Source organism: Orycteropus afer, unplaced genomic scaffold (assembly GCF_000298275.1).
Source record: "Orycteropus afer afer isolate SDZICR_OR568_19922 unplaced genomic scaffold, OryAfe1.0 scaffold00128, whole genome shotgun sequence".
Classification (NCBI taxonomy): Eukaryota; Metazoa; Chordata; class Mammalia; order Tubulidentata; family Orycteropodidae; genus Orycteropus; species Orycteropus afer.
Window position 1 is genome coordinate 3,536,901 of NW_006921715.1, and position 12,429 is coordinate 3,549,329.

The following is a 12,429-nucleotide window of genomic DNA, read 5'->3' on the forward strand; positions in this document are numbered from 1 at the left end:
CCTCCCATGGAGTGGCTGGTGGTTTGAACCACCAATCTTCTGGTTAGCAGTTAAATGCCTTAGGCATTATGCCATCAGGGCTCCTTTGAAAGGGTACTTACCCTTTTCTATTGCTCCTATTAAAAAATAATATCTCATTAACCAGTGAGTTTTCCTTCTTTGACAGGTTCTGCCTCCCCGAGTTCTGGCTTTCATAGATTTCACTCTGTGTAGATTCTATTGAGAACTAAAACATAACAACAACAACAACAACTCAAAACCCACTGCCAATGTGATCTCCTTTGGGTTTCCAGAGCTGTAAGTCTTTGCAGAAGTAGATTGCCTCATCTTCCTCCCAACCAGAGCAGCTGGTTGATTTAAACCATGGTCCTTCTGGTTAGCAGCCAAACGCCTTCCCCAGTATGTCGTAGAGCTTCTTAAAATATAACAAGTCATTTTAAAAGTTTAATAAACTAATGCATTGGAGGCTTCCATTCACAGGAATTTCTTTATTAATAAGTATAAGGTACACGGCTCTCAGAGGCTGCAGACTTGTTTTATTGTCAGTGTTGGAAGGTACTCTGCTACTTACGACGGTTGAGGGTGCCTGCCCTTTTCCATTCTGACTTTGCATCATGCTGGAAGCATTGGCAGAAACCAAAGAGATCAAGAGTTTCAATAAACAAGGGCCCTTCATCTGCATTGCCTTGTCCTGTGTAATTCCTATTATATTGGGGGAAAAAAAAGTTCCATCATCACATTCCAAGGAGAAATGGTAGGGTTTCCCTCAGCCATTTGAAAATGTTTAAGAGAAATCCCCTTTGAGGGCACTGGTCCCTGGAGAAGGATGCCATGCTAGGTAAAGCAGAGGGTCAGCAAATAAAGCGAAGACTCTCAAAGAGATGGACGACACAGCAGCTGCGACGATGAATTCAAATATTCTGATAACTGGGAGGATGAAGCGGGATTGGCCAGTGTTTTGTTCCATTGGACAGAGGGTTGCTATGAGTTGAAACTGACTCATGGTACCTAACAACAACCGCATGCAGGCAGGTATCATGGCTGCCATAGATCCCAGAGCACTTACTAGATAGTAACTCCTACCAAGGAGCACGTACGGATAACTTGAGTGGTGAAGATGGTGTGAGGATTCAGGATGTTTTACCTGAATGAGAGCAATGCTTTTCACTCCTTAACCAAGAGTGGGTCTGGACAATGACACAGGGGATTCAGGCATGGTTATTTGTTTTCTAGTTTCTTAAGAAGTCATACTCAGTAATGAAAACCTGACAAATGGAAGACGCCTAAGGGAAGACACCCAATGTGATACTCACTCACAATCATTCTCCTCACCCACCAAGAAGCCAAGGCTAACATGTTCGTGGACAACGTGCCATTTGTGTGGGATTTGTGTCTATGTATGTGTTGGAGCATGTGTGTGCACGCCTCTGTGTGTATGTACGATTTTTATTGACTTCACACTATTCAGTTGAATGAATACACTATGATGACATTACCAGCCCCTATGTGTGAGATGTTTCTGACATCTTGCTATAATAATGCAGCAATAAGCATCCGTAAGTATCATGCAGCCGATCTCTGGTTATTTGCTTTGGATGTCCTGGAAGTATAATTACACTGCCACCGAGTAGGAACATTTTCAAGACTTGATAAATACTGAAATTCATAGTATAGAATAGAGTCTGTGTGCAGGGAAGGATGACAGCAACTCAGTTCCCTTTGTCATATTGACTTCTTGAAACCTAATGAGTTAGATGCCACCATTCACCAATGGGAAATGTAGTTGTTAGGTGTATTTGAGTTGGTTCTGACTCACAGTGACCCTCCGTACAACAGGAGGAAGTACTGCACAATCCTCATGACAGTTTCCATGTGTGAGCCTATCGGTGCCGCCACTGTGTCAATGCATCTGCTCGAGGGCCTTCCTCTTTCTCACTGAACATCTGTTTTACCAAGCAGTGTGTCTTTCTCCAGGGACATGGTAACATGTCCACAGTATATGAGATGAAGTCTCACCATCATCGCTTTTAAGGAGCATTCCAGATCCACCTCCAATAAAGATTTCTTCGTTCTTCTGATGGTACATGGTATTTTCAATACTCATCTCCAACACCAACTTTCAAAGGCATCAATTCTTTGATCTTCTTTATTCATTGTCCAGATGTTGTTTGCAGATGAGGTGATTGAAAATGCCATGGTTTGGGTCAGGCTCAAGTGATTCCTCAAAGAGACATCTTTGCTTTTTAACACATTAGAGAGGTTTTTTGCAGCATATTTTGCCCAATATGAAACTTTGATTCCTTGACTGCTGCTTCCGTGGGCAGCAATGTGGTTCCAAGTAAAATTCAATCCTTGACAGCTTTACTATTTTCTATGTTTATCATGATGGTGCTTATTGGCCCATGTGTGAGGAATTTTATTAATGTTGAGGTGTAATCCATAGTAAAGACTCTTGTCTTTGATCTTCATCAGTGAGTGCTTCAGGTCATCTGCACTTTCAACAAGCAAGGTTGTGTCATCTGCATATCATAGGTGATTAATAAGTCTTTCTCCAAACCTAATGCTGTGTTCTTTTTCATGGAGTCCAGCTTCTTGGATTATTTGCTCAGCATACATATTGAATAAGTATGGTGAAATGATACAACCCTAAAACACACCTTTTCTGATGTAATTAATATCTCCTTGTTCTGTTTGAATGACAGCCTCTTGGTCTATGTACAGGTTCCACATGAGCACAACAGTTCTGGAATTCCAGTTCTTTTAAATGTAGCCCATAATTTGTCATGACCCATGCAGTTGAATACCTTTGCATAGTCAATAAAGCACAGATAAACATCTTTCTGTTTTCAACTAAGATCCATCTGTCATCAGCAATGATATCCCTCATTTTATGTCCTCTTCTGAATCCAGTTTGAATTTCTGGCAGGTCCCTGTCAATGTAGTGCTGCAAATATTTTTAATTACATTGAGCAAAATTTTACTTGGCATGTAATATTAACAGTGTTGTTTGATAATTCTCACATTCTGTTGGATCACCTTTCTTTGGAATGGGCACACATAGGGGTCTCTTTCAGCTGGTTGGCCAGGTAGCTGTCTTCTAAATTTCTTGGCATAGATGAGCAAATGCTTCCAGTGTTGCATTTGTTTGTTGAAGCATATTAATTGGTATTCTGTCAATGCCTGGAGACTTGCCTTTTGCCAATGACTTTAGTGCAGCTGGGATGTCTTCCTTCAATACCACAAACTCTTGACCTATACTACCTCCTAAAATGGTTGAACGTTGACCAATTGCTTTTTATACAGTGACTGGGTAATGCTTTCCTGTTCTTTAGATTTTTCTTGTGTTGTTTAATCTTTTGTCCCCAGAACCCTTCAGTACTGCAACTTGAGGCTTGACTTTTTTCTTCAGTTCTTTCAGTTTGAGAAATGCCAAACATGCTCTCTTTCCTGTCTAACTCCAGGTCTTTGAACATTCCATTATTATGCTTTACTTGGTCTTCTCAATCTGCTCTTTGCAATCTTCTGTTCAGCTCGTTTACTCCATTTATTTCATCGTTTCCCCACTTGCTGTGGATACTCTATGTACAAGAGCAAATTTCAGAATCTTTGTCACATCGACCTTGGTGTTTTCTGTCTTTCCCCTCTTCTTAGGAACTTTTATTTTCTTTTGATGTGTGATGTCCTTGATGCCATTCTACAACATGTCTAGTCTTCAAACATTAGTGTTTGAAGTGTCAAATCTATTCTTGAGGCCTTCTCTAAATTCAGGTGGAATATACTCACAGTCATACTTTGGTTCTTTTGGACTTGTTTTAATTTTCTTTGGCTTCAATTTGATCTTGCATATTAGCAATTGAGGGTCTATTTTGCAGTCAGTCTCTGGCCTTGTTTTGACTAATGCTATTGAGGTGCCCATCCTTTCTTTTCTACAGATATAGTCAATTTGATTCTTATGATTCCATCTGGCAATGTCCAATTGTATAGTCAATATTATGTCACTGACAAAAGGTATATCCAATTAATAGTTTGTTAGTCTTGCAAAATTCTATCATGCGTTCTCTGGCATCATTTCCACCACCAAGACCACATTTCCCACGTACTGATCCTTCTTCTTTTAGATGTTTGCAGCTGTTTAGTTTCATTATGAGTCATGCCACATCAGCAAATGAAAGTGCTGAAAGCTTTAGTCCATCCACGTCGTTAAGGTCGACTCTACTTTGAGGAGACAGCTCTTTCCTAGTCATGTTTTTTAGTGTATTCCAACCAGAGGGTCTCATTTTCTGGCAGGATATCAAACAAATATCCCACTGTAATTCATTTGGTTTCCACTGGCTGATATTTTGAGAAGAAGATCATTAGGTCTGCCTTCCTAATTTGTCTTAGTCTGTCTTAGCTCTGTTTTGAAACCTATCCACCATAGTTGACCCTCCTAAGTATTTGAAATACCAGTGACGTAGTTTCCAGCATCTCAGCAACATGCAAGCTGCCACAATAGGACAAGCTGACAGACTAGTGGTTGCCTTTGAAAATAGGTATTGGACGTTTATCACTCTACATGCTGGGCACATGTCACCTGTTGTCTCATTTAAAAAAACCCAACAGATCAGAGATGGAGCTGTTTATAAAGTCAGGAAAGTAACTTTGCACATTCAACTAGTGAAGACTTAAATCATGATTCTATTGGTACAGAAGCAAACTGCACTGGATTTTGTAGTTGCTTTGGAGTCAGATACGGAAGTGAAACCCAGTTCTTTACACTTTCTCTGTGATCTTTGGTGCAGCACTCAACTTCTCGGTGTCTGTTTCTTTATCTGAAAGTGATGATAGTATAACTTGCTAGGTTATTTGGAGGATTAAAAGAAATCATATATGTTAAATGCTTGATATGCATTCCATTAAATGGTAATGATTATTAGTGTTGTTACAATAAGTTATGAGTATTTTAGGGGACCTTGCTGATTCAGTAGTAGAATTTGTGCCTTCCCTGCAAGAGACCCAGGTCCCATTCCTGGCCAAAGAGCCTTATAACAAGCACCACTCACCTGTCAGTGGAGGCTTGGTGTTGCTGTGATACTGGACAGGTTTCAGCAGAGTTTCCAGAGTATGGAAAATGAGGCAGAAAGGCCTGGTGACCAACTTCTGAAGATCAGCCAATGAGCACCCTGTGGACCACAACATGAGTGGGCTGCCATAGTTGAGTCTGACCCCACACAGCCAACAACAGCAACAACAACAACAGGAGTGCATTACAACCTCTGATAAAGGTTTTGTACATATTGTTTCAAACCCCAATTAATGCATGGCCTTGGTGAAATAGTTTTTTAATTTTCTCACTTGGAAAATAAGGGCATGCCTTGCCTTTTAGTGATGAATTAATGAGAACAGGTAAGCAAAATTGCCCAGCGCAGAGCCTTGTATACACAGAGTAAGAGGTAACACATAAGTCTTTATGTTTTTAATCCATGAGTAACATCAACAGAAATTATACTTGGATAGTGATATGATCCTGTTTCCCTAGATTCACAGCTGAGCAAGATTTCCAAGTGAAAGTCAACTCAGTTGTCTCTTGGAGCCACTGGAAAATGATGATGAATATTTCAGTGACTAAAGGAATAATTAAATCACTCAGTGCTGGATGTTGTTAAGTGAAACGACACAGCATTAGTGGTATGTTGCTGTTATTATTGATATACACAGAAATAGCAACATGAAGTTAATGCTTTGGGTCTGCTTTCCACCGATCACACACACAACCACCCTCAGTGAGGTCCAGGTTGTACCATCCCTTGTTTCTCCACTCATTCCAGGTGAGGGAGTTGCAAATGTCTGGGTCTCTGTTGTAGATTGGGCAGGTGACTGCAAAACTCTGACCATTCCCTGTCCTCCAATTCACTGTCTAGCAACACCCCCACTTACTTCATTTCAACTGGGAGTGAAGTGTCAGATGCAAGATTGACCAATATCACTTAGGACTGGGCTTCAGAAGAGAACACCCCTGAGTTTGAAACTGTCTTGGCCTCATACAGATGTTGCAGCTTTAAGCAAGAGCGTTATCCCTGAATCTCAGTCTCTTAATGGGCAAAACTGAGATAAACCACCCTCAAAAGTTTTCATGGTGATCAGAGAAAGCAATGTGTGGAAAACCTCAGTAAGCAATGGTGCTGTTGCTGCCTTTTTGTTGGTTTGTTGGTTGTCAAACACGGTGGCAAAACATCCCAGTATGTAGTCAGAACTCCCAGATTATCCTTCACCTTGCATATTGTATAAGGAGCTCTGGCGGCACAGCGTCTAAGGCATTTAACTGTTAATCAGAAGGCTGGTGGTCCAAAGCCACCAACCACTCCATGGAAGGAAGATTGGGCAATCCACTTCCATAAAGATTTTCCACCTCAGAAACCCAAAGGAGGTTGCTGTGAATTGGAATTGACTTGATGGCAGTAAGTTTGATTTTTTTTGTGTGTGTCATATTGTATGTAGTACATGTTACTGAGGTACAAAACCATAACCTTGAGATCTGTAAGTCTATTTGACTCTGTATGAAATGCCCCCAGAAGGCCATGTTTCTTTGTATTGGATTTCTAGCTTTTAAAAATAAGTTCCTTTGTATTTCTCTTCCTGCATGGACTGTGAAGAGACAACCATCTGAATGATGGTATACCCACCTCAGTCATCAACCCTGTCTACCTTAAAATCACATAAATGTTGTCATGTGTTTTGATTTGAGTTGAGTGTGTGGTAGGGGACTAGGGCCTCCCATGTGACTAAAGAAGGCCTTTCAGTTTCTCACTGCTCTGTGGAGAGTTGAGGACTCAGATAAAGGTGTTCACCCTTAGATTGGAGAATCATGTTACTCCTATTTGAGGTGCTTCAACTCTAAGGTTGCAGGACTCGCAGGACCAGGTTACCATATTATGCTTTATGCTAACTAGTGTCTGGAGTTCAATACTGGAGAGTGAATTTACCATTGTCTACAGGAGTGTTCATGGAGCTCTTCTGGCGTGGGGCTCGGGAACTCTACCGATAACCAAAGGTCAGCAGTTTGGTTTGAGCCCACCAGCCACCCTGTAGGAGAAAGATGAGACCTTCTACTTCCATAAAGATTACAGCTTTGGGAACTCGAGGGGCCAGTTTGATTTTGTCTTAAAGTGTTGCTACGAGTTGGCATTGCCTCAATGGCAGTGGGTTTTTCTGATCTCAGGAGCACTCAAAAATCTGCCGTGCCAGTCATTAGATCTCACTGGCTGGGGTTGGGGTGAGTCAGCCTCTCAGCCTCTCATCCCTGATTCTTAATAGAGTGAGAATGTTTGTAGACCCACCTTATCCGGTGGGTACTTCCTTAGCAGAACTTCCCTGTATCACTGGGTGGCCCAGGGGTCGGTAGTAACTACAGGTCTCTGGCCCGTCATCTCCTTCCAGGTCATTTATGGCTCTGTGGTGTATTCACAGAGTGTCACATAAATAAAATTATGTCCTATCTGTGTGCTAATGTGAAACATGCAGGCAAGCATGGCTAGACAACATCTTCATCCTGCAAGTCGAGTGGCTGCTAATTTATGCAGTAACAATGTCCTGACATGCTCATCTGCAAATTTACATCTTCCAGGAAGAGAAACATATCCCAACATGGATCACTCTTCTTAACTCTGATATCTCAACATATCATCTCAGAAGCTTTCTCTGGGGAAAGGAAGGAGCAGATGGTTTAAGCTCTTTTTCTTCATTGAGTAAGATGGAGGGTGGCTGTGGGTTAAGGGCACCTGTGTCTGCATCTTCATCCCAATACTTGTTAGCTTTGGGACCCTGGGAAAACCAAGTTTTGGTTTCATCATCTTTAAGTCACATTACAAAAGGCAATGATGTTCGTGTGTGTGTGTTAGTGTTTCTACTTTTCTAAGTTGAACATTGAACTTTTCTAAGTTGAACATTGATACAATATTGACTTGCTTGGAGTTGCTTCAAGAATTCAGACATTGATCTCCTATCAGTCCAGAATCTGGACTTAATTCATTGGATGAAAATTCATCTGTCAGTGTCAATCTTATCATTTGTAAAATCCCGTCATTCAAATTCATACCTATGTAGAAAATCACAAATAGCAGTTTTTGTATTTGCATGTGTGTTCTTGGATGGGTTGTTACATGTGTGTGCTATGACATAAAATTGCTACAGCATTTCCTTGCATGTTTCTGTCTACAAGTGTCCCTGTTTATACTGATGTGTTGGAAAGACCCTGTAGAGGTATGTGCACAGGATCGGAACTCTGGCCCTTACAAGCCAGCTGCCATTGAGTTGGTTCGGACTCATGAGTAGAACCGCACTCCATAGGGTGGTCAGTGGCTGATTTTTCAGACAGAGATCACCAGGCCTTCCTTCTGAGGTGCCTCTGTGTAGACTCAAGCTTCCAGCCTTTCAGTTAGCTCCATGTGTGTTAATGTTTGCATTACCCAGGGTCTGCATTGTAAATCCAAAGGTTTAATTAAAAAGCGAGAGAGAGAGAGAGATACTAGCCCTGGGATATCTACTTACAGGAGACTGAGACTGAAGAATGCTTGGGTCGTCCTTGCCTTGTCCACACACACCCCGCCTGGAGAAGGCAAGTAGCTCTGCTGTATAGGGTCGAATCACGCAGTCTTTTCAGCCAAGCACCAGTTTGGCTTTAATGACTGTCTTCAGAGCGATTCATCCAGGATCCATGCCTTTGGCCCTTTTATGCCTGATTCCTGGGTACAGGCGTGTATCTAGAACACATTCAGTTCTACGTTTTCAAAGAGTGGCTGCCCACTTTGTGCATATGATTAATTCTACATGCGTCTGATTATACCCGCAATTGGCTAATTGTCGGTGCAATTAGCCAATTGCAGGCCCAATTGGCCACTTGTCCCATAATTTGAAGGTGCAAGTGGACAATTGAAGGGACAATTAAATGCATATAGAGTTTTACATATTTAAAAAGGTGGCTAGCAGAGCAGCCGTTGGAAATCAGTCTTAAGCAAGGGAAAAATTGCATGTGTGTAGGTCTCTGAGCAAGTACTGCCCACCAGGTTTGTTTCAACCTCAGAACTTTGGCTGCTCTTATTTTTTTCCCCCTAAATAATGCAAGCATCTAGCTTCTATGTGAAATTGGAAATTTTAAGTGAATTGAGCTATTCTGAATTTAAGTCAGAATGATCTTGCCCCAAATCCTCCCATATCTGTTTTTCCCCATGCAATTTTAAGGCCATATATATATATATATATATATATATATATGTATTTTTTTTTTTCAAAATAATTGTAAACAACAGCACCATCATGTTCAAGGCTGACAAGCTGAAGCCAGGCCTGGAACCAGTCAGAACTAGTCCTCAGTCTCAAAGCCCACGGAGTTTAACTGTTACCAAGCAAAACCCACCAAGTTTTTGATCAAATCTCCTTGACTTTGTCAACCCTTCCCCAATTATTCTTAACTCCCTTCATTATAAATCTCTCTCATTCACTGAAGTTCCTAATTTTTTTCCAAGAACTAATTATCCAGGATCCTAAGAAACAGCCCTTTGATCCTCTATCTCTAGAGGGTCACATGTTCACAGAAGTCTATGGTCACACATTCTGAGATTATGCTTATTGTCAGAAATGTTTCCTTCGAGTACAGCTGCTGTCCAAGCTCCATACCTATTGATCCTTACCTTCTCTGGTGCCTCACCAAGGAAGCCCAGATACAGAAGTAAATCCACTGCTGTCAAGTGGACTCTGACTCATAGTGACCCCATAGGACAGAGCAAAATACTATCTCAAAGGGTTACCAAGGCTGTCATCTTTACATAACAATCTTTATGTTATTATTAACAACTTACGATACGCAGATGACATAACCATGCTTGCTAAAGTGCAGAGGACTTGAAGCACTTACTGATGAAGATCAAAGACTACAGCTTTCAGTATGGATTATACTTCAACATAAAGAAAAAAATCATCACAACTGAACCAACAGACTACATCATAATAAGCATAAAAGATTGAACTTGCCAAGAATTTCATTTTACTTGAATCCAGAATCAACCTCCATGGAAGCAGCAGTCAAGAAATCAAATAGCACATTGCACTGGGCAAATGTGTTGCAACAGGACTCTTTAAAGTGTTAAAGAGCAACAATGTCACTCGGAGGGCTAAGGTGCTCCAGACCCAAGCCCTGGTCATTTCAATTGCCTCATACGCAATTGAGTATGAGGCATGTGAGATTTGGAAAATAAAAAAGGAAGACTGAAGAACAATTGATGCATCTAATTATGGTGTTGGTGAAGAACATTAAATATGCCATGGACGACCAGAAGAATAAACACATCTATCTTGGAAGAAGTACACAGCCGAATGCTCCTTAGAAGGGAGGCTAGCAAGACTTTGTGCCATGTAATTTGGACATGTTATCAAGAGGGACCAGTCCCTGGAGAAGGACATCATACTTGCTAAATAGAGGGCTGGTTAAAGAGAGGAAGACTGTCCATGAGATGGACTGACACAATGGCTAAGATGAAGGAATCAAACATGGTGATTGTGAGGATGGTACAAGCCTGGGCAGTGTTTCACTCTATTGTACGTTCATTCAGTGTACCTTCTATTGAGCATAGTGTAGCTACGAGTCAGAATGACTAATGGCACCTAATAATAACAAGCTAACGATCTTTATGAAAGCCGACGGCCACATCTTTCTCCCACGGAGTTGTTGGTGGGCTTGAATTCCCAACCTTTCTGTTGGCAGGTGAACACCTAACTCCTTCACCATTAGGGTTCCTTAGAAACAGAAGTAGGAGCCTAAAATAGCAAGGCGTGTGAAGGCTGGCACACTGTAGGCACTCAGACAACAGAGATTGAAGAAGGATATCCCTCTCGTGATGTAAGCATGAGAAAGAGGCTTGATTCCATCTCCATGCAGTGTGCACCTGGTTGCCTCTAATGCCATTGCAGGTTAAAAGGAAACAGAATAGTGCTGTAGCCTACTCGGTGTCTCCAGGTTACATTTTCAGGGACCACAACCCTCCATGAATTGTATTTCCATTTGGAGGTTCCCCACGTCTACTTTCATCTGTCAAGAGTCACTGCTACAAGGCCGAAGCATTAAAAAGCCTATGTTCCACCAAAGCGGAGCTTCCAGGGCTGTTCTCAGAGCAGAGGATTCTGGGCAAAGACAAATTGGCACACAGTATACTATTTGCATTTTCAAGATACAGAAAAGAAAAAGGTCAGAAATGAAAAAAAAAAGAAAAAGAAAAAAAAAGTTTAACTGTTTTAACCTAGTGTATTTCAAATGTAATTGACCGAGGAATTCTATTTTTCCCATAACAGCTAATGCTCTGTTACTGAATTAGAGTTAAGTGGCATACATTTTGGGAAATGTAACACTAGATCACGGTTTAGAGCAAAATTGATTAATTTAATATGCACCTTTAACAAACTTACTTATTTGGTTTCGGTTCACAGAAAATTTGTAAAAAGTCTCTCTTGGGGATCAGGGGCAGAACCATATAAAGGAACTCTGAAAGGAAAATCAGTGTGGAATGTGCTTCACAAGGCTGTTCATCAGGATGGAAAGTCACCTCTCAGAGCCTTAGTTAAGGAGCCCTGGTAGTTCAGTGCTTAAGGCATTTGGCTGCTAACCAAAAGCTTGGTGGTTCAAACCCACAAGCTGCTCCACAGCAGAAAGATGAGGAAGTCCGTTTCCATGAAGATTGCAGCCTTGAAAATACTAAGGCGCAGTCTCACTTTGTCTTCTAGGGGTGTTGTGAGTCAGAATTATCTCAAGGGCAGTGGATTTGGTGTGAGCTTTGCTCCCATAAAGATTATAGCCTTGGAAATCCTCTAGGGCAGTTCTCTGTCCTGCAGTGTTGCTATGAATCAGAATGGACTCCGTGGCAGTGGGTTTAGTTATTTGGAGGTTTGGGCTTTACTCTCCTCCTTTGTATAAAGGAAGATTTGTGTTACATGTGCTGTAAGGTCCTTCCCGCTCTCATGTCCTGAAACAATCAGTGGTTGAACCAGACAACGCTTTATTTGATAAATCAATGAAGACCACTGCTGTAGCTAGAGTCTATATGCACTGGGCATCCTTGGATGGACTTCAGCTTGGGGTGGTCATCCAGTCTCCAGCCTCTGAAAGACATCAGCAAAGGTCATCAACCTGGTGGGCTGACCATCCAATGTAGTCATTTTGTAGTTGGCTAGAAGGAAGATGGGGCAATCTACTTCTGTAGTGATACTGCCTTGGAAACCCAAGGAGGGTTCGCTATGAATTGGGTCCGACTCGACGGCACATAACAACAACAACAGTCAGATATTATTTTTGGACCACATTCTTGTATGATTCTTGTTGTTGTTATGTGCCGTCGAGTCGGACCCGACTCATAGCGACCCCTCCTTGGGTTTCCGAGGCAGTATCACTACAGAAGTAGATTGCCC